This window comes from Cydia strobilella, chromosome 10, assembly GCF_947568885.1.
Source record: "Cydia strobilella chromosome 10, ilCydStro3.1, whole genome shotgun sequence".
Taxonomy (NCBI): Eukaryota; Metazoa; Arthropoda; class Insecta; order Lepidoptera; family Tortricidae; genus Cydia; species Cydia strobilella.
In genome coordinates, this window is record NC_086050.1 from 671 (window position 1) to 25,313 (window position 24,643).

A 24,643-nucleotide genomic window follows, 5' to 3' on the forward strand; every position below is an offset into this window, starting at 1 on the left:
AACCTAACCTAACCTAACCTAACCTAACCTAACCTAACCTAACCTAACCTAACCTAACCTAACCTAACCTAACCTAACCTAACCTAACCTAACCTAACCTAACCTAACCTAACCTAACCTAACCTAACCTAACCTAACCTAACCTAACCTAACCTAACCTAACCTAACCTAACCTAACCTAACCTAACCTAACCTAACCTAACCTAACCTAACCTAACCTAACCTAACCTAACCTAACCTAACCTAACCTAACCTAACCTAACCTAACCTAACCTAACCTAACCTAACCTAACCTAACCTAACCTAACCTAACCTAACCTAACCTAACCTAACCTAACCTAACCTAACCTAACCTAACCTAACCTAACCTAACCTAACCTAACCTAACCTAACCTAACCTAACCTAACCTAACCTAACCTAACCTAACCTAACCTAACCTAACCTAACCTAACCTAACCTAACCTAACCTAACCTAACCTAACCTAACCTAACCTAACCTAACCTAACCTAACCTAACCTAACCTAACCTAACCTAACCTAACCTAACCTAACCTAACCTAACCTAACCTAACCTAACCTAACCTAACCTAACCTAACCTAACCTAACCTAACCTAACCTAACCTAACCTAACCTAACCTAACCTAACCTAACCTAACCTAACCTAACCTAACCTAACCTAACCTAACCTAACCTAACCTAACCTAACCTAACCTAACCTAACCTAACCTAACCTAACCTAACCTAACCTAACCTAACCTAACCTAACCTAACCTAACCTAACCTAACCTAACCTAACCTAACCTAACCTAACCTAACCTAACCTAACCTAACCTAACCTAACCTAACCTAACCTAACCTAACCTAACCTAACCTAACCTAACCTAACCTAACCTAACCTAACCTAACCTAACCTAACCTAACCTAACCTAACCTAACCTAACCTAACCTAACCTAACCTAACCTAACCTAACCTAACCTAACCTAACCTAACCTAACCTAACCTAACCTAACCTAACCTAACCTAACCTAACCTAACCTAACCTAACCTAACCTAACCTAACCTAACCTAACCTAACCTAACCTAACCTAACCTAACCTAACCTAACCTAACCTAACCTAACCTAACCTAACCTAACCTAACCTAACCTAACCTAACCTAACCTAACCTAACCTAACCTAACCTAACCTAACCTAACCTAACCTAACCTAACCTAACCTAACCTAACCTAACCTAACCTAACCTAACCTAACCTAACCTAACCTAACCTAACCTAACCTAACCTAACCTAACCTAACCTAACCTAACCTAACCTAACCTAACCTAACCTAACCTAACCTAACCTAACCTAACCTAACCTAACCTAACCTAACCTAACCTAACCTAACCTAACCTAACCTAACCTAACCTAACCTAACCTAACCTAACCTAACCTAACCTAACCTAACCTAACCTAACCTAACCTAACCTAACCTAACCTAACCTAACCTAACCTAACCTAACCTAACCTAACCTAACCTAACCTAACCTAACCTAACCTAACCTAACCTAACCTAACCTAACCTAACCTAACCTAACCTAACCTAACCTAACCTAACCTAACCTAACCTAACCTAACCTAACCTAACCTAACCTAACCTAACCTAACCTAACCTAACCTAACCTAACCTAACCTAACCTAACCTAACCTAACCTAACCTAACCTAACCTAACCTAACCTAACCTAACCTAACCTAACCTAACCTAACCTAACCTAACCTAACCTAACCTAACCTAACCTAACCTAACCTAACCTAACCTAACCTAACCTAACCTAACCTAACCTAACCTAACCTAACCTAACCTAACCTAACCTAACCTAACCTAACCTAACCTAACCTAACCTAACCTAACCTAACCTAACCTAACCTAACCTAACCTAACCTAACCTAACCTAACCTAACCTAACCTAACCTAACCTAACCTAACCTAACCTAACCTAACCTAACCTAACCTAACCTAACCTAACCTAACCTAACCTAACCTAACCTAACCTAACCTAACCTAACCTAACCTAACCTAACCTAACCTAACCTAACCTAACCTAACCTAACCTAACCTAACCTAACCTAACCTAACCTAACCTAACCTAACCTAACCTAACCTAACCTAACCTAACCTAACCTAACCTAACCTAACCTAACCTAACCTAACCTAACCTAACCTAACCTAACCTAACCTAACCTAACCTAACCTAACCTAACCTAACCTAACCTAACCTAACCTAACCTAACCTAACCTAACCTAACCTAACCTAACCTAACCTAACCTAACCTAACCTAACCTAACCTAACCTAACCTAACCTAACCTAACCTAACCTAACCTAACCTAACCTAACCTAACCTAACCTAACCTAACCTAACCTAACCTAACCTAACCTAACCTAACCTAACCTAACCTAACCTAACCTAACCTAACCTAACCTAACCTAACCTAACCTAACCTAACCTAACCTAACCTAACCTAACCTAACCTAACCTAACCTAACCTAACCTAACCTAACCTAACCTAACCTAACCTAACCTAACCTAACCTAACCTAACCTAACCTAACCTAACCTAACCTAACCTAACCTAACCTAACCTAACCTAACCTAACCTAACCTAACCTAACCTAACCTAACCTAACCTAACCTAACCTAACCTAACCTAACCTAACCTAACCTAACCTAACCTAACCTAACCTAACCTAACCTAACCTAACCTAACCTAACCTAACCTAACCTAACCTAACCTAACCTAACCTAACCTAACCTAACCTAACCTAACCTAACCTAACCTAACCTAACCTAACCTAACCTAACCTAACCTAACCTAACCTAACCTAACCTAACCTAACCTAACCTAACCTAACCTAACCTAACCTAACCTAACCTAACCTAACCTAACCTAACCTAACCTAACCTAACCTAACCTAACCTAACCTAACCTAACCTAACCTAACCTAACCTAACCTAACCTAACCTAACCTAACCTAACCTAACCTAACCTAACCTAACCTAACCTAACCTAACCTAACCTAACCTAACCTAACCTAACCTAACCTAACCTAACCTAACCTAACCTAACCTAACCTAACCTAACCTAACCTAACCTAACCTAACCTAACCTAACCTAACCTAACCTAACCTAACCTAACCTAACCTAACCTAACCTAACCTAACCTAACCTAACCTAACCTAACCTAACCTAACCTAACCTAACCTAACCTAACCTAACCTAACCTAACCTAACCTAACCTAACCTAACCTAACCTAACCTAACCTAACCTAACCTAACCTAACCTAACCTAACCTAACCTAACCTAACCTAACCTAACCTAACCTAACCTAACCTAACCTAACCTAACCTAACCTAACCTAACCTAACCTAACCTAACCTAACCTAACCTAACCTAACCTAACCTAACCTAACCTAACCTAACCTAACCTAACCTAACCTAACCTAACCTAACCTAACCTAACCTAACCTAACCTAACCTAACCTAACCTAACCTAACCTAACCTAACCTAACCTAACCTAACCTAACCTAACCTAACCTAACCTAACCTAACCTAACCTAACCTAACCTAACCTAACCTAACCTAACCTAACCTAACCTAACCTAACCTAACCTAACCTAACCTAACCTAACCTAACCTAACCTAACCTAACCTAACCTAACCTAACCTAACCTAACCTAACCTAACCTAACCTAACCTAACCTAACCTAACCTAACCTAACCTAACCTAACCTAACCTAACCTAACCTAACCTAACCTAACCTAACCTAACCTAACCTAACCTAACCTAACCTAACCTAACCTAACCTAACCTAACCTAACCTAACCTAACCTAACCTAACCTAACCTAACCTAACCTAACCTAACCTAACCTAACCTAACCTAACCTAACCTAACCTAACCTAACCTAACCTAACCTAACCTAACCTAACCTAACCTAACCTAACCTAACCTAACCTAACCTAACCTAACCTAACCTAACCTAACCTAACCTAACCTAACCTAACCTAACCTAACCTAACCTAACCTAACCTAACCTAACCTAACCTAACCTAACCTAACCTAACCTAACCTAACCTAACCTAACCTAACCTAACCTAACCTAACCTAACCTAACCTAACCTAACCTAACCTAACCTAACCTAACCTAACCTAACCTAACCTAACCTAACCTAACCTAACCTAACCTAACCTAACCTAACCTAACCTAACCTAACCTAACCTAACCTAACCTAACCTAACCTAACCTAACCTAACCTAACCTAACCTAACCTAACCTAACCTAACCTAACCTAACCTAACCTAACCTAACCTAACCTAACCTAACCTAACCTAACCTAACCTAACCTAACCTAACCTAACCTAACCTAACCTAACCTAACCTAACCTAACCTAACCTAACCTAACCTAACCTAACCTAACCTAACCTAACCTAACCTAACCTAACCTAACCTAACCTAACCTAACCTAACCTAACCTAACCTAACCTAACCTAACCTAACCTAACCTAACCTAACCTAACCTAACCTAACCTAACCTAACCTAACCTAACCTAACCTAACCTAACCTAACCTAACCTAACCTAACCTAACCTAACCTAACCTAACCTAACCTAACCTAACCTAACCTAACCTAACCTAACCTAACCTAACCTAACCTAACCTAACCTAACCTAACCTAACCTAACCTAACCTAACCTAACCTAACCTAACCTAACCTAACCTAACCTAACCTAACCTAACCTAACCTAACCTAACCTAACCTAACCTAACCTAACCTAACCTAACCTAACCTAACCTAACCTAACCTAACCTAACCTAACCTAACCTAACCTAACCTAACCTAACCTAACCTAACCTAACCTAACCTAACCTAACCTAACCTAACCTAACCTAACCTAACCTAACCTAACCTAACCTAACCTAACCTAACCTAACCTAACCTAACCTAACCTAACCTAACCTAACCTAACCTAACCTAACCTAACCTAACCTAACCTAACCTAACCTAACCTAACCTAACCTAACCTAACCTAACCTAACCTAACCTAACCTAACCTAACCTAACCTAACCTAACCTAACCTAACCTAACCTAACCTAACCTAACCTAACCTAACCTAACCTAACCTAACCTAACCTAACCTAACCTAACCTAACCTAACCTAACCTAACCTAACCTAACCTAACCTAACCTAACCTAACCTAACCTAACCTAACCTAACCTAACCTAACCTAACCTAACCTAACCTAACCTAACCTAACCTAACCTAACCTAACCTAACCTAACCTAACCTAACCTAACCTAACCTAACCTAACCTAACCTAACCTAACCTAACCTAACCTAACCTAACCTAACCTAACCTAACCTAACCTAACCTAACCTAACCTAACCTAACCTAACCTAACCTAACCTAACCTAACCTAACCTAACCTAACCTAACCTAACCTAACCTAACCTAACCTAACCTAACCTAACCTAACCTAACCTAACCTAACCTAACCTAACCTAACCTAACCTAACCTAACCTAACCTAACCTAACCTAACCTAACCTAACCTAACCTAACCTAACCTAACCTAACCTAACCTAACCTAACCTAACCTAACCTAACCTAACCTAACCTAACCTAACCTAACCTAACCTAACCTAACCTAACCTAACCTAACCTAACCTAACCTAACCTAACCTAACCTAACCTAACCTAACCTAACCTAACCTAACCTAACCTAACCTAACCTAACCTAACCTAACCTAACCTAACCTAACCTAACCTAACCTAACCTAACCTAACCTAACCTAACCTAACCTAACCTAACCTAACCTAACCTAACCTAACCTAACCTAACCTAACCTAACCTAACCTAACCTAACCTAACCTAACCTAACCTAACCTAACCTAACCTAACCTAACCTAACCTAACCTAACCTAACCTAACCTAACCTAACCTAACCTAACCTAACCTAACCTAACCTAACCTAACCTAACCTAACCTAACCTAACCTAACCTAACCTAACCTAACCTAACCTAACCTAACCTAACCTAACCTAACCTAACCTAACCTAACCTAACCTAACCTAACCTAACCTAACCTAACCTAACCTAACCTAACCTAACCTAACCTAACCTAACCTAACCTAACCTAACCTAACCTAACCTAACCTAACCTAACCTAACCTAACCTAACCTAACCTAACCTAACCTAACCTAACCTAACCTAACCTAACCTAACCTAACCTAACCTAACCTAACCTAACCTAACCTAACCTAACCTAACCTAACCTAACCTAACCTAACCTAACCTAACCTAACCTAACCTAACCTAACCTAACCTAACCTAACCTAACCTAACCTAACCTAACCTAACCTAACCTAACCTAACCTAACCTAACCTAACCTAACCTAACCTAACCTAACCTAACCTAACCTAACCTAACCTAACCTAACCTAACCTAACCTAACCTAACCTAACCTAACCTAACCTAACCTAACCTAACCTAACCTAACCTAACCTAACCTAACCTAACCTAACCTAACCTAACCTAACCTAACCTAACCTAACCTAACCTAACCTAACCTAACCTAACCTAACCTAACCTAACCTAACCTAACCTAACCTAACCTAACCTAACCTAACCTAACCTAACCTAATCTAACCTAACCTCACTTGGTGCTATATTCTATCCCAAAAAGATTATTTTCACTGAAAATGACCAAAACTGTCAAACTGTCAATTTTGACATTTTTGACAGATTTGTCAAACTACATTTTCCATCCTATGACTACTGTTGAAGTTCCTATCAAAATCGGACCAGCCGTTTCGATTTTGGACCCAAAACTGTCAAAATTTCACAAAATGTCAATTTTGACAGATTTGACAGATAGTATAAATCTACACTTAACAATGTCACTTGGTGCTAAATTATATCCCAAAATGAGAATTTTCACTGAAAATGGCAAAAACTGTCAAACTGTCAAATTTGACAGATGTCAAACAACACTAAGTACATTAAACTATGTCACTTAGTACCAAACAATAACAAAACATGTTAATTTTCAGTAAAAATGACAAAAACTGTCAAACTGTCAATTTTGACAGTTTTGACAGATGCGTCAAACTACATTTTCCATCCCATGACCAATGTTGAAAGTCCTATCAAAATCGGACCAGCCGTTTAGAAGATACATAATTTTTCCTCAAACTGAATTTCGGTCAAGTTCGAGTCGGAATTAACTTATTCCATACAAAAACGGTCGAGGCGCCTGATGAAGGTAATAGCAATGTTTCTCTATATTTTTACCTCTAAAAAATTAATATCTCAAAAACGGTAAGAGATAAAAAAAAATGGACTTGAAATTCGAGCTATCGGCACCACGTAGTAGGTGCACGAGGTACGGCATGCCTACCTTATATATTTTTTTCAAAATTTTTGGACGCTAAAAAAAAATTAAAAAAAATGCAAAAATAATCTAACCCGGGTCTAAAATCTTTATTTATTATCCGATTTTAATGTAAAAAACGTCATTCGATGCGCAATTATTGAAATTTTGGGGTAGGGTAGAAACCAAACACCTAATTATTATAATTTTTTAATAAAAAATTAAAAACCGTAAATTTTCAGAAAAAATGTATGGGAGGTACCAGACGCAGGGCGATTCAATACCAAAAGCGAAAGACCATCGATAGATCGGGTAAAAAAAAGCCCCTATGCCAAATTTGAACGAAATCGACCGAGAATAGACCCTATAACCTAACCTAACCTAACCTAACCTAACCTAACCTAACCTAACCTAACCTAACCTAACCTAACCTAACCTAACCTAACCTAACCTAACCTAACCTAACCTAACCTAACCTAACCTAACCTAACCTAACCTAACCTAACCTAACCTAACCTAACCTAACCTAACCTAACCTAACCTAACCTAACCTAACCTAACCTAACCTAACCTAACCTAACCTAACCTAACCTAACCTAACCTAACCTAACCTAACCTAACCTAACCTAACCTAACCTAACCTAACCTAACCTAACCTAACCTAACCTAACCTAACCTAACCTAACCTAACCTAACCTAACCTAACCTAACCTAACCTAACCTAACCTAACCTAACCTAACCTAACCTAACCTAACCTAACCTAACCTAACCTAACCTAACCTAACCTAACCTAACCTAACCTAACCTAACCTAACCTAACCTAACCTAACCTAACCTAACCTAACCTAACCTAACCTAACCTAACCTAACCTAACCTAACCTAACCTAACCTAACCTAACCTAACCTAACCTAACCTAACCTAACCTAACCTAACCTAACCTAACCTAACCTAACCTAACCTAACCTAACCTAACCTAACCTAACCTAACCTAACCTAACCTAACCTAACCTAACCTAACCTAACCTAACCTAACCTAACCTAACCTAACCTAACCTAACCTAACCTAACCTAACCTAACCTAACCTAACCTAACCTAACCTAACCTAACCTAACCTAACCTAACCTAACCTAACCTAACCTAACCTAACCTAACCTAACCTAACCTAACCTAACCTAACCTAACCTAACCTAACCTAACCTAACCTAACCTAACCTAACCTAACCTAACCTAACCTAACCTAACCTAACCTAACCTAACCTAACCTAACCTAACCTAACCTAACCTAACCTAACCTAACCTAACCTAACCTAACCTAACCTAACCTAACCTAACCTAACCTAACTCAAAACCTAACCTAACTCAAAACCTAACCTAACTCAAAACCTAACCTAACTCAAAACCTAACCTAACTCAAAACCTAACCTAACTCAAAACCTAACCTAACTCAAAACCTAACCTAACTCAAAACCTAACCTAACTCAAAACCTAACCTAACTCAAAACCTAACCTAACTCAAAACCTAACCTAACTCAAAACCTAACCTAACTCAAAACCTAACCTAACTCAAAACCTAACCTAACTCAAAACCTAACCTAACTCAAAACCTAACCTAACTCAAAACCTAACCTAACTCAAAACCTAACCTAACTCAAAACCTAACCTAACTCAAAACCTAACCTAACTCAAAACCTAACCTAACTCAAAACCTAACCTAACTCAAAACCTAACCTAACTCAAAACCTAACCTAACTCAAAACCTAACCTAACTCAAAACCTAACCTAACTCAAAACCTAACCTAACTCAAAACCTAACCTAACTCAAAACCTAACCTAACTCAAAACCTAACCTAACTCAAAACCTAACCTAACTCAAAACCTAACCTAACTCAAAACCTAACCTAACTCAAAACCTAACCTAACTCAAAACCTAACCTAACTCAAAACCTAACCTAACTCAAAACCTAACCTAACTCAAAACCTAACCTAACTCCGAACCTTACCTAACCTGTGTATTCTCCAAACGACCAGGGAGTTTGTGGAAAAATCTTAACAGCGCGATCTGTCTCCGATGGTTTATTGGTGAGCGCCATCTATCGGCCTCATGGAAGATCATCGTTGGAGGATATTAATTAATTTATTTGTTTTTTATTTTTATTTTGCGAACAAATCAAATTATTTTATTAAATACAAAATATTTATTTGTAAAGATTTTTTTAATTTACATACGAGATATTTACAGTGGTACTACGTAAACGAAATTAATAACTGGCTTAAATCTAAAATAAATCTAAGATAGGCCCTTGAGGCATTGTACCAAGGATGCTGGCAGCATTGCCTCGCTTGTATCGCAATGCTGATCCGTTGTGCGTGGAAGCCGCCAGCTCTTCGGTCACCAGTTACGTCAACCACACGCTTCGCGATCTCTACAAACAACTTGTGCGCGCTGGGCTGGGACCCTAATATGGACCTAGTTTTTATTTTGAATGGATACATCTTTAAAAAAAAACTATTCCTCTTCTGGCTCGATTTTTTTACTTTTGAATTATTATTTATTACAAAATGTGCCTTTCCATGAGAGAAGGGTCCATATGCTCATTTACAGTTACGGAGATATGAACGTTTTTGTAAAATACTTCAAAATTATCATTTTTAGGGTACCGTACTCAAAGGGTAAAAACGGCACCCTATTACTAAGACTCCCTCCTCCTCACCGCCGTATTACTTTGTCCGTCTGTCTGTCCGTCTGTCACCAGCTAAAGACAGCTAGCCGTTATAGCGAGACAGTTGAAATTTTCACAGATGATGTATTTCTGTTGCCGCTATACACACAGCGCTAACGCGTGCGGTAGAGCTGTACTAAAAACAGAATAAAATAAATATTTAAGTATACATACAACAAATGTTTTTTTGCCGTTTTTTGAGTAACGGTACAGTCAGCAGCAGAAGGTGCTAAGCGGGCGAGGTGTTCAAAAATGATCTTGAAGCGACGTTATTGTTAAGAGAATAAGAGCGTGTCAAGGTCATTTTGAACACCTCGCCCGCTTAGCAAGTTTTGCTGCTGACTGTACGAAGCCCTTCGTGCGCGAGTCCGACTCGCACTTGGCCGGTTTATTTCTTTCCTGCGTAATTTGTAGGAATTTGTCTTTCTAGCATACCAAAGTGAATATAGATAAGATAGAGTGCTCTCTTCATAGTCAGTTTTTGACCTTACTTTTAAACTAATATCTGGGAGACCGAGCTTTGCTCGGCAAACATAAAAAACTCAAAAATGCGCGTTTTCCCAGAGATAAAACCTATACGGACAGACGGACAGCGGAGTCTTAGTAATAGGGTCCCGTTTTTGCCCTTTGGGTACGGAACCCTAAAGAGGCATCACAGTCCGTATAAAAGTGTAGACCCACAAGAGTATGCAGGAGCAAACACCCGCAGCAGCAGCACGAACTAAACCACGGATTTCAATACTTAGTAATCAGTCTCCGAGTATCTCTAGAAAATAAGTAAGTACAGTCGAAGGCAAAAATATCGATCCAGACAAATGGCTCAAAAATATGTGAACACGACTTTATGGTCTAAGGTGTAAGAGCATACACATATTTTTGAAACTTTGGGAATGTATATATTATATTTATGCCCTTGACTGTACACAGCGTAGCTGACACCGTGTCACCTGTTTAGTCTATCAAATAAACGAAAATCAATTTAGAACAACTATTCCATGAATGCTCCGCTGCCATCTAGGGAACGGTTTGCATACTAATGTGTAATACATGCCATGAAACTGTAACAGACTAACGCTTGCGCGATCTATCTCGACGCTAGCGCCATCTAACGAGCAATTGGGTAAACTTTCCGTATTGGAAGTGGTGTTACAACAAAGATAGATATAACTCCGTAAGTATAAGTTACTCTATGGTTACAATCACCTCTCAGTCATCTTCGTAGGGCGACTCGACCACGAAACTGTAAAATTGTTAGTGCTTCTTTGGACGGCCCCTTCCTCGGTTAACGATGGAGACGGTAGATTTTCGAAGACGCCTTCTCCTCCGCAGTGGTTGTATAGGGCTGGGAGCTAAAGCCGTGTGATTTCTTTATTTGGGGTTTTGTCTCGGTCTAATGTGAATAAACCAGAAACAATTCCTGAGCTCAAAGCCGAGATCCCACGCGTTATCAGTGAGATAGCCACATCTTCACTACATAGTATAAAAACAAAGTCGCTTTCGGCTGTCTGTCCCTATGTATGCTTAGATCTTTAAAACTACGCACCGAATTTTGATGCGGTTTTTAGGGTTCCGTACCCAAAGGGTAAGAACGGGACCCTATTACTAAAACTCCGCTGTCTGTCTGTCTGTCTTTATTTTTAAATTTGAGCTGATTGAATGAAAGGTAATTTGCGTTTTACGATTGATGACGTATTAAAAAAAAAACACTTACTAGATCTCGTTCAAACTAATTTTCGGTGTAAGGTTACATGGTAATGTATATATTTTTTTGTTTTATCATTCTCTTATTTTAGAAGTTAAAGGGTGAGGGGGACACATTTTACCACTTTGGAAGTGTGTGGAAGTGGAAAAAAAATATATTAGAAACCTCAATATTATTTTTGAAGACCTATCCATAGTTACCCCACAGGTATGGGTTTGATGAAAAAAAAAATTTTTTTGACTCAGTTATAAGCATAGGCAATCCCCCAAACTTATTGTTTTTTTTTTTACTATTTTTGTGTGAAAATCTTAATGCGGTTCACAGAATACATCTACTTACCAAGTTTCAACAGTATCGTTCTTATAGTTTCGGAAAAAAGTGGCTGTGACATACGGACCTTTTACATACCGCGCCTTTTATTTTCGTAAAAACTAGTGCCTACGCCAATTCTTGTGATTAGTTGCCAAGCGGACCCCCGGCTCCCATGAACCGTGGCAAAATAACGGGACAACGCGAGGAAGATGATGATTCCATGTGTCCAATGTGTATTTGTGTCTCACATTTTGTTTAATGAGTGAGGCAGATGGAATACCACCCAATAGGTAATGGAATAAGCCTGGCTAGCGTATCCATATTGCTAGATTAGCAAAAGTTCTAAATAAATCAAAGGAAATAGAACGAAAGTGTAATATAGTTTGTCAAAGGACTGTCTCATTTAAAACATAGACAGAGAGACTCATACTATCTTTGTCTTACACTAGTACTAGCACCCAAAAGAAAAGGATGAGTATGGTTTTATTTGTTCTTATTTACTGCCAATTTGGTTTGACCAACTATATTTGTAATGTCGCACTTTGTCAGATTGAGCCTAACCATAGCCGGTCATTAAGAAGTTGGACGTGCATTACTATAGCCGTACATTATCGGCTCCAATCATATCAAATCATCAGTCAGTCGAGAGTTCGAGACCACAGATTAATAATATGTAGCAGTCGAGACAGTGAAGACAGCAGGGGGGGGACAGTCCCTTAGAGAGCCATTTATTCGAAAAAATAGCGTCATCTTTATTACTTAACTCGGAACTGGTTTTTTATGTGGCATCCCCGCACCCATGTTGGCAACACTGTATCTGTTATTGACTTAAAAGTAAAACAATTTTGTTTCGTGCTCCTCTTTTTATATTTCAGCCATTTAAAATATTTTATTTCTATTACATTTGGGTCAATTTTTGAGTGGGCATTTTTTGCAAATTGAATGTGGGATAACACAATTGCTTATCAGCGTCCTTATGCTTGACTAAGTTTACAATGCCGCATTGTTGTGCATTTGGATGTTCGAAGAAAGGTAAATTATTTTGTCTAGAATTACTACTACTAGACATTTTCTGTTGTTGAAATGTTGATATACATACTGCGATTCGAGATGTTAAAATGGTCACGCAGATGTTACACCATTTGAATTTATTTAAATAAATAACTTATTTCAGGTGCGGTGCTGCACGTTTTTCCAAATCCAAACAAACACCCTGATCGATTTAAAGTTTGGGCTCAGCTTATTGGGGGCAAGTTGGGCACCCCATCAGATTATGAATTTTATAAAAAAAAGAGGATTTGCGATCTTCATTTTACCGAAGAACATAGGAATCGCTTTAAGCGATTAAATGCTATAGCAGTACCGACCCTATGTCTACTTGGTAAGTTTCTATTATGTATAACGTAAAAACACAATAATAACATTTTATAACCGCCACAGTATGCCTGACTGACTGTTTTCAAGCCTAAATCACTATACTGATTGTGCTAAAGTTGTACCAAAAAATAGCAGTTAAATTTAATAAATCTAATAATAATAAATAAATAATATAGGACATTATTAAGCGAGGTGTAGACTAGCAAGAACTTGCATGCAATTTACGTTACATTGCTGCCTACTAAGGTAAACTTCATTCAAAATGTTTATCAGATACCGCAATGTATTGAAAATTGCATGCAAGTTCTTGCTAGTCTAAACCTCACTTTACACAAATAATCCAAGTCCCGCAGTAAGCTCTATAAGGCTTGCGTTGTGGGCACTAGACGACGATATATATAACATATAAACTTTTATATAAATACTTAAATACATATAAAACACCCATGACTCAGCAACAAATGTCCGAGCTCATCACACGAAAGAATACCTACCGGTTTAGAACCCGGGACGGGACCATCGGCTTCATAGGCAGGGTCACTACCTACTAGGCCAGACAGGTCGTCAAAAGTGAATGCGAATGACATTAAAATTTGGAACTGAACTTATGCAACAATTTTGCATATTATATGCCTTGTGTAAAGTCAGCAATGCCATTGCAGGGGGGGGGGGGTCACTTTTTCTGCAGATGACTCTACCAGCGTGAGCTACGCGCTACGAGCATAGCCAACAACATGAGAATCCACCACAACATTCACCTTTCAAGATGTTGCTCCTGTAACTGACATTCAGCCCACCTTTCATTCTGCTGCTTCTGCGCCAGGTAATTCACGATCCTTCCGCCATAGGTATCCTTTTTTTAGGGTTCCGTACCCAAAGGGTATTACTAAGACTCTGCTGTCCGTCTGTCCGTCCGTCTGTCCGTCTGTCTGTCTGTCACCAGGCTGTATCTCATGAACCGTGATAGCTAGACAGTTGAAATTTTCACAGATGATGTATTTCTGTTGCCGCTATAACAACAAATACTAAAAACAGAATAATATAAATATTTAAATGGGGCTCCCATACAACAAACGTGATTTTTTTGCTGTTTTTTTTCGTAATGGTATGGAACCCTTCGTGCGCGAGTCCGACTCGCACTTGGCCGGTTTTATTTACGTCAACTTAGAAGTTTGATTTTGTCCCAGCTTCAAGGGACTGTAGACCTGAGTTATACTTAGGTATATAGTTTTGATTTCTACTCTATACCTCCACGTCTTCTCGAGATAAAGGATCTTTAGCGACGTGACAGCGGACGTACAGAGTCGCACCCTAAAAGGCACAATATTTATCAAATTAGCCCCCAAATATGTGGGTAGTGACTGTTTATGTCATTGCGATTATCTATATAAATAAGTTTTTGCGAAAAAATAGTTTGGTATGTACAACTTTTTATTGCTGACTGTAGGTAGGTACTTTTCTTTCCACGTGCCGTGCAAATATACTCTTCGAGACAATGCTAACAATCCGAAACACAATTAGTTTGCGTTGGTTTATCACAGAGTTCTCAAGACCAAGTCCTGTCTCCGTCATCAGATCAGCTCCACGTCATCATAATATTGGATTGTCATCCGATTTACATGTGTATGCAAAATTTCAGCTCAATCGGAAGTCGAGTAAAGTTCAAAGTGTTTTTATTTAATAGTAGTAGTGTTTGGTAGTAGTGTTTTTATGTAATAGTAGTGGGTCAAATTTGCTTTAACATCCAAGATTTGACCCACGCTAACTAACATTCAGTTCATACCTACCTCCTAACAGTCAAGTTAAATAAAAGCTTGTAAAAAGTGCAAAACGAATGTATCTAATTATCAAAGCTGCTCAAAAATGTCATGAGAATCGATTGAGAAATGACAAACGGCGTACATACGAAAGCATATTTACCTACCTAAGCTGAAAAGGAGATGTTTCGCTTGTTTTCGCTCACTCAGTCATCACTTCACCAGTGTCTGGGCTTATTATTATAATTATTAATTATAGCAATATAGGTATACTGTTAACGGTACTTTCGAATCGTAATTTCGGTTAGCTCGGGATTTGGTACCTGCGTCCCAAACCTACCTACGTACCTATTTTTCCACCCGATAAATATACTTTTAATTTTTTTTTTTATACGTCGGTGGCAAACAAGCATGCGGCCCGCCTGATTGTAAGCAGTCACCATAGCCTATGGATGCCTGCAACTCTAGAGGTGTTACTGTTATAGTTATACGTGCACGTTGCCGACCCTAAAACTACGCACCCTCCTTGAACTCTAAATAAATAATATAAATATATTTAACATAAATTTTGTATGTAAACATATGTTTAATACGCTTTTTCAGGCACATCATGCGCCCAACATAAGTACTTCTCTTGGGATTCACAATCAACCTACCTTTCATTTCGCTACTTCTGCCGCAGGGTGGCCCCAGGTAAATAACAATCCTTGCACTCACATACTAACTGTGCGTCACGTAATTACGTACATGTGTGTGTGTGTGTGTGTGTTTTTTTTATTTATTTAATCGACAGATGTCCAACACCTAGCACTACCTAGCTCGCGCTATACGCTCAAATTTGATATAATAATACATAATGTATTAATACGAAATGATACAAATAGGTAAAGCATGGCTTGGCCCAACTTATTTTTAGGACTTTACTAAGATTCCTCTGTCCTTCTGTTCGTCTGTCTGTCACCAGGCTATATCTCATGAACCGTGAGTGCTTAGACATTAGAAATTTTCACAAATGATATATTTCTGTTGCCGCTTTATCATCAAATACTAAAAACAGAATAAAATAAATATTTAAGTGGGGCTCCTATTCAACAAACGCGATTTTTTTGCCGTTTTTTTGCGTAATGGTACGGAACCCTTCGTGCGCGAGCCCGACTTGCACTTGGCCAGTTTTTTTATGTATGTTCGCCGATAACTCCGACACCCGTGATCCGATTTGACTGATTTGAGTAATTATTTTTTAGTTTGAAAGGAGGTCCTCAATTTTTAGGATTACGTACCCAAAGGGTAAAAACGGGACCCTATTACTAAGACTGTCTGCTGTCTATCTGTCTGTCTGTCTGTCTATCTGTCTGTCTGTCTGTCCGTCTGTCACCAGGCTGTATCTCACGAACCGTGATAGCTAGACAGTTGAAATTTTCACAGATGATGTATTTCTGTTGCCGCTATAATAACAAATACTCCGCCGTGATTCGCGCATGAGTGTGGAGGGCCCACTCGAAACAGAATAAAATAAGTATTTAAGTGGGGCTCCCATAAAACAAACGTGATTTTTTTGCGTAATGGTACGGAACTCTTCGTGCGCGAGCCCGACTCGCACTTGGCCGATTTTTAAAGGTACATTACATGTATAGTGAGTTGGGTGTTTTCTTAAGCAACTCGAACATTTTCTCTCGAAAACCATCAATTTGATGAAGTGAGTCTGATGATGATGATTTTTTGATAATAATGTTATTTTATAATATGCAGTATGTTCAGCGATTACTCCGACACCTTCCTGTGCACTGTGGTTCGATTTGAACAATTATTTTTTTTAATTTGAAAGACGTTACCTCCATAGTGGTCGCATAATATATTTTTCCCCTCACTAGCTCGGAAAGCCGCCTTTTATCCTTTAAAACAAGCGGGGAAAAACGCATTTTATCCACTAGTGGGGAAAGTAATTTGACCTTGGATGGAGCGTGTTTAAGTAGCTTTTGACAGATAACAAAACGTAAAACGCTCATAATAATGGTTCGTTCGATATTAATTATCATTAAATAAATGGTTTGAGAATTTAATATACAACCTTTGCTTTTGCTTTATTTCATGATTTTAAGTCATAAACCTTAAATTCCATAAGAAACATTTGTTTTTTTTTTAATGATGTTGAATGTTGTGATGTTTACTTTAGTTTAGTTTAGAATAGTAAAATTTAATATAGATTAGAATGTATAAATTAGATTAATATAATAATTATTCTTAATGTAATGGGTTGATACCTAAATAAATAACATTTTTTTATGTAATTCTGAACGCACAAGTTGAGTCGATGCAATTTCAAAACGCATCGTCAGAAATGTCAACATTGTCAACAAAATTTTTCTCACCGACTCCGACACGTAAAATTACATAACTTCCAGTTTTCTGTTATAATATCGTATTATCGTAAAAAAATGAGTGATTCGAGTGAGGAAGATGATCTAACGCCTGTGGATGTTGCACTTTCCTCGCTATAGTGAGGGGAAAAGTTTTGTGTTACACACGGGTGCAAATTTATTTTACTTCTCGTGTTGAAACACTCGCGGGTAAAATACAACTTTGCACCCTTGTATAACAAATAACTATTTTGGATCTGATGATAGTAATGTTGGAATACATATATGTTATCCATGAGGAATTGAGGGAACTCCTTGATTTTTAGGGTTCCGTACCAAAAGGGTAAAAACGGGACCCTATTACTAAGACTCCGCTGTCCGTCTGTCTGTCACCAGGCTGTATCTCATCAACCGTGATAGCTAGACAGTTGAAATTTTCACAGATGATAGATGATGTTCGCTATAACAACCAATACTAAAAAGTACGGAACCCTCGGTGGGCGAGTCCGACTTGCACTTGTCCAGTTTTTTTAAGGCACGTATATGGTGATTTCGGTGTCTTATAAAGTAACTCAAGCATTTAATCCGGAAAACTACTAATGTTAGGGGGTGGACCTGGTGATGTAGACCACGGACTATAGTATAGTGGAACTTTTCTATTATTGGGTATATTATGATTGAGTGTATTATGATTTACAATGTAGGTAGTACTGGAAATTACTAAAGAGACTAAGAGGTGAGGGGTAGGTGTGAGAAGTGAAGACTGAAGACGGTAGAGGGTGGTGTTTTGAGGTTGGGGCTTGACGATTCATGACGCTTGACACTCAGAATTTGAAAGACTTGTGTTACTACTTTATACTACAAGTCCACCGAGGGAGTGTTTATGTGACTGCAACGAAACGGCCAAGCCGTACTGTACGTTTGACCAAGATGTTGGCTTTATACAGTTAGAGCTTATAAAGTTAGGACTTACAGAGTAAGTCTTGGTACCTACTACGGGATCTGATAACTTTTTAGTGTAAAAGCTTTATGCACCTAGTCTTGGCAACACTTTACATGAAATGTTTTTGGTGGGATTTCATTCATTTTTGTAAGAGTTGATATACCAGCTAGAAATGACAATTATTCGTTTATAGAATCTACGATAATATAAAAATTTTAACATTAGATTTTTATAAAACTTACGTATTGCTAGCGCAATCTATGTAGGGCCTATATAAAGTCAGGAATTTTATGTATTATAAATTGTAAGTTTCTAGAAATTTTAAAGCATTTTTACCATCATCGGAATTGTTTTTAATGAAGTAAGCGTTAGTGAAGGTCTCCGATTCAGCTCACTCAATCGATTTTTGTGAATTTTGTGTTCATGTTTACTACTAAGTACATATTTCATTTTTGGAAAATATACAGAATCACGGAGTCATTTGTAGATCAGCGCCTAAAGAAGTAGCGGTTTCGATATCATTAGGCATTTTTTTCTTTTTGAGACATGTGTTCTATCTACATGCAAACATATTTAATTCTTAATGGAGAATAAGTAGCCAAATTTCACCTAGGGATCTAGAAACTTTGGTGTGTAGGTACATTACATACTTACGTGCTATCGTGGTGCAGTTGGAAAACCGCGGCTTTGTAGTGCGACGATTAGTTTGACATGTATTTTTTAAATTATAATTTGAATTTAGCGAGTGCGAAGTGCGCGCCGTTCCGGCTCTCCGGCTGTTCTTCTGTATAAGTCGTACGTATTACTCAACTTATTTTCGCGAAATTTTGTGAGCAGAATTTATTGAAAAAATATTAAAATCGCTCACTTATCACACGCGAGTCAAGAGGTATATAAATGAGCTCTCCGAATATGCATACATTGTTACGGATCTTACGGCCGCGTTACTCTGGTGTTTCGAGATCTCTACACGGCGGGAGTTGCCAATCGTTGGGAACTGTTTGATGGTACTGTGACATCCGAAAACAAAAAGTACAGTTTTATGTTTTTTTTTAATAGGCTACACTTATTTAGGCTATGTTCGCGAGGTTCTACAGCTCACAGAACCTCCCTTGTGTTTAAAGTTCACCATCTCGCGTCACCGCGTTATCCCGGCATTTTTAGCCACGACACGGCTAATGGGAGCCTGGGGTCCGCTTGGCAACTAATTCCAAGAATAGGTAATAAGCGTAGGCACAAATTTTTACGAAAGCGATTTCCATTATTAGGATTAGTCCCGTTTCCTCACGATGTTTTCTTTCACGGAAACGCGACTGATAAATATAATTTCGTACATAAGTTTTGAAAAACTGATTGGTACGAGCCGGGGTTTGAACCCGCGACCTCCGGATTGAAAGTCGCACGCTCTTACCGCTAGGCCACCAGGTCGTTATTCTTTATATTTGTCTAAAATATTCGATATCCTAAATGTCAAATAACTTATGCTTCTCAAATGCTACTGCGAACGGTAAATAGTCATATCATAATAGGAAGCTTACATTCACATATGACCTTTTATTTTCGGACGTCACTGCCGTCACCGGTGTGTCAGACACTCGTTTCAAATTTTCTCTTTTCCGCACTTGTATCGTAAATAACTATTTTAGCGTACCTCCCCCACACGTATTTTTTTCGCTTCAACCCTATGTTAACCTGTACAACATCCAACGTGTTATTGGACTTATTGGATAGGTCTTCTCTTGGACAGAATAGTAACTACGGAGCCCTACACTGAGCATGGCTCAACCTGCTCTTGACCGGTTTTTATTACAAGCTTTTATTTTTCTAGCAATATTTGTATGTACGTATATATTGTGCGCATGTTTGGGTCAAATCTTACAAGCCTAGACCAACTTCTCATTATTAGGTTGAGCTAAAAGTTCACTTACTTATTATGTAAGTCGGGTGACAATACAGTACATATTATGGTTCCATCGAGCTTATCTGATGATGGACATAGGAAGTGGCCATAAGAACTCTGCGATAAAACAACACAACCTAATTGAGTCTCGGTGAGTTTCGTAAATCGCCAGTGTGATATAGGGCTCTTAGCGATAAAAAGCTGTATTTTCTTTTCTGTATTTTGATTCTGGATCAAAAAGGGAATCAATTACCATTAATTTATTTTTTTATTAAAATACATGTGAGAAACATGAATACTAAATATTTTTCTAAGGTCTCGATAATTATGAAATAGTGGTGAAATTGTTAGGTCTCCTATTTTCGGAAGTACGTACCTAAACAATGATTATGTAGATTTATTTGTATTGTTTTCTTCTAGTTACGCCCGCTATACAACAGTCTGAGGTGCCTACCATCATCAACAACATATGTACTGCAGATTCTTCTGTATTTGCAGAACATAATTATAGTGTGATGAGTCGTTCGAAAAGAAAGACATTAGATGAAGGTAAATATTTATAACGTCACCAATTATTATAACAAGATATATAATAACATTTAATTATATTTAGTTACATTTAGTTTTGACATTTAGTTATATTTTGTTTTACAAAAAGGTGTGGATTAGTATTCCTGGTGTGTGATTATAATGCCACCACCTCTGCATTATGCGCTGCTGCGCCAAATTCCTTTTCGGCATAACCTCTTTTACATAAAAACTCGAAGGTACTACTACTAGGACTACTGGCCAACGAGACAGGACAATATTGAATAGCAATTGTAGCCCGCTAAAGTTGATATACTTATATTATCGCTCCGGCCGCATACCGCAAGAATATTGAACAACCGCTCAAGAAGATTAAGTTTTGGAATGATAGACGAGGATACAGTTTTACAATGGGGCGTTTATATAGCCTACTAGCGATTTTCGTCTGTAGCCTTACTTAGGGAATGCTTAACCCTGTATGCTAGTTGCGTGTGAGCGTGTGCTCCCGTTAGTGGCATTGTTTCTGCCCGTATGTGTTCCACATCAGTAGTTGACGTCGGACTTTGACTATCATTTCTGACTTTTGTCTTTTGCAATGGATCTCATCCCATCCTAAAAACAAACCTGATCGATTGATACCATAAATAAAAATTTGACATCTTAGCCTATTGTAGAAATAAAAATACAGTTGATGATAAAAAGTTGTATCCACAATAAATTTGGTGACATAAAAAACTTAAATTTATAGTGACAGACTAAAACCAAAATTTATTAAAAATTATACGTATAATATTATAATTTTGTTTTCTTTCAGGTTCGAACAAACGTGAGGTGCAGCTTAAGGTAAAACAACTTCAAATGGAAGATAACCGTTTGCCCAAAAGGGGACTTTCATACAAGCACTGCCGCGTTCCAGACAGTATGACATTGTGCAGCACATGACGAAACCAGCTCAGCTTTTAGTGAAAATGCAATAACAATCAACGAAGCACCCTAAAGGACGACGCTATTCACTAAAAGAAAAAAAATATGGCATTCTCGCTTTACAAATAGAGTCCGAAGTGCTAATACAGGCTGTTGTGTGAATATTTTTCACTTCCACCTGGCAAAGCGATGAAAAGATTATTAGGCGAAATTAAACTTACCACAGTGGCATAAACACAATTATATTCGAAGGAATTAAACACAAAATAACCAATCAGATGGCAGTCGCTTTCGTAAAAACTAGTGCCTACGCCGATTCTTAGGATTACTTGTCAAGCGGATCCCAGGCTCCCATGAGTCGTGGCAAAATGCCGGGATAACGCACGGAAGATGATGAGGAAGGACCTTTCACATCTCCAAACTTCATGCATTAACCGTAAAGACTATGCGTCTCTGTAATATGGTACAATTTTGACTTATTGGACACGTATTAGTTGTGTATTCCGTAGCATTCGTTTATAAGACTGTTAGCTTAGTCTCCTGACGCAAAACAATTACTTACATATTTCATATTCGCTAGGCTAGGTGCACGACGGGTGCTGCTGTCCTTATTTTGTGGGCTTCTCTACGGGAGTGAAATTATCAAACTGATGCTGCTAGAATTCATGTGGGACATTCCATAATATTATGTGTGTTCTCCCTCCACCGACTGCACTTTGCTAATAATTTCATTTTAACATGTGCCTAAGCCTTTCTCACTTCAAGGACCGCACGGAAGACCAGCGCTGGCTTTATATCTAGCATTACGCTGAGTTGGGTCAATTTCGTGATGCACACTTAACATATCAGAACCAAAACGTATTGTTACTAAAATTATAGGCAAAAAGTTGTATCTACTGATATACATACATACATACATACATACATATAATCACGCCTATTTCCCGGAGGGGTAGGCAGAGACCACGGATTTCCACTTGCTACGATTCTGACATACCTCTTTCGCTTCCTTCAATTTCATAACATTCCTCATACACCTCACAATGTGTTTACATTTTGTTAGATAGATAATTCACTATTTATTACCGTTATGTTAAAATGTCATTTTGGTCGGATGTTCATATCCAAAGTTATATGGAATTCGTGTCTTTTATTTTCATCAAAATAAATATTGTGTTTTTTGACATTAGGGACCTTTAATATCTCCAAATTGAATGTATTATTGACGAATAGAATTTAATTTCCTTGCTTCATTTTTATATTGTACAGACTGTATTGTAACGTTTAGTATAAATACAAGTTGGCAGATATTTATTTTGATAAAAAAAAACTAATATGTTTAATATAAATTTATGTCCATCTGTACATTTTTAATGTCTGCTTTGGCTTAGGTTATTTGATTTTCTTATAAATTGTTTCATACTAAAATGCATGGACTTTCAGCAAAAAAGAGAAAATCTGTTATAGACAAATGGTGTACTTGTAATAAATTATTTACTAAGCTTGAAAATGTACATAAAAATATCTTTATTTAATCGTTTTTATTTATTTATTAAATAATATCATTATCTCTAAGAGCCACGACGCTAATTGCCAATTCTCTTCTAATTGCCATGGTGTGATAGTAAGCTCCCAACGCTAATTGGTAGGCCTTCACCTGTTCTTATTAGCTTTATATTGTAAATTTTAACGAAAGCCTAGGCTCCATGGATTGTTGTGTATGTACATATAAAAAAGTCTTTATTTAATCGGTTTTTTCTTATTACATAATATCTTTCCCTCTAAGAGCCATGACGCTAATTCCCCGGTCTCTTCCAATTGCTATCGTGTGATACGTTTATTGTGGTATAAAGTATATGTTTTTTATAAACTGAAATAGATATCATACACTGAAGAAAAAGTGACCAAGTCCACCACACACACAGTAGCAATCAATTTATTGTACACAACACAGGTTTACAAAAATACTTTATCAGAAATCAGAAATATTTATTGTGTAAACTGTGTAGGTATAAGAAGTTTAACTAGGAACATTTTTTGATAAACATAAACATATAGTAATGGAAGTACAAAGGCGAATTTATCCCTATAAGGGATCTCTTCCAAATAACCTTTGAGTAACAAGGCAGTGAAACTAGGCAGGTTAAGTAAAGTTATGTTTACCCATGCATGAGGTAGATATTGCCTCCTGTATTTGTATATGTTGCGATGTTTTCCTCATGTAAATGTTATATCGACATGTGTAGTAAACTTTTGGCTCCTGTATTTGTAAATGTGACGATGTTTTCTTCATGTAAATGTTATATCGACTTGTGTAATAAACTTTTGAATTTTAAATTATGAAATATCAACTATCTTTTCTTTCCAATTTATACTCACCTTATTGTTTTATTTTATCCAGTATTTAACGAGCTACTTTATTATAATTTTCTTGTTAAAATCATGCTTTGTATAACATTGTATTGTACTTACTTTTCCTGTATGTCTTTACAATATGTGCTTGCCAATATATCTTACATCAAGCAAATATTATAATAAAGTTGTTGATTAATGGGTACTAGAAAAGCAAACTCGATATAACAAATTATAGATATATGACCCTGTTTACATATTGATTAGTGTTTAGTGTGAGTTTATACATTTGTAACAAATGTATGAAGTCGTACTAAACATTAATCAATATGTAAACAGGCCCTGT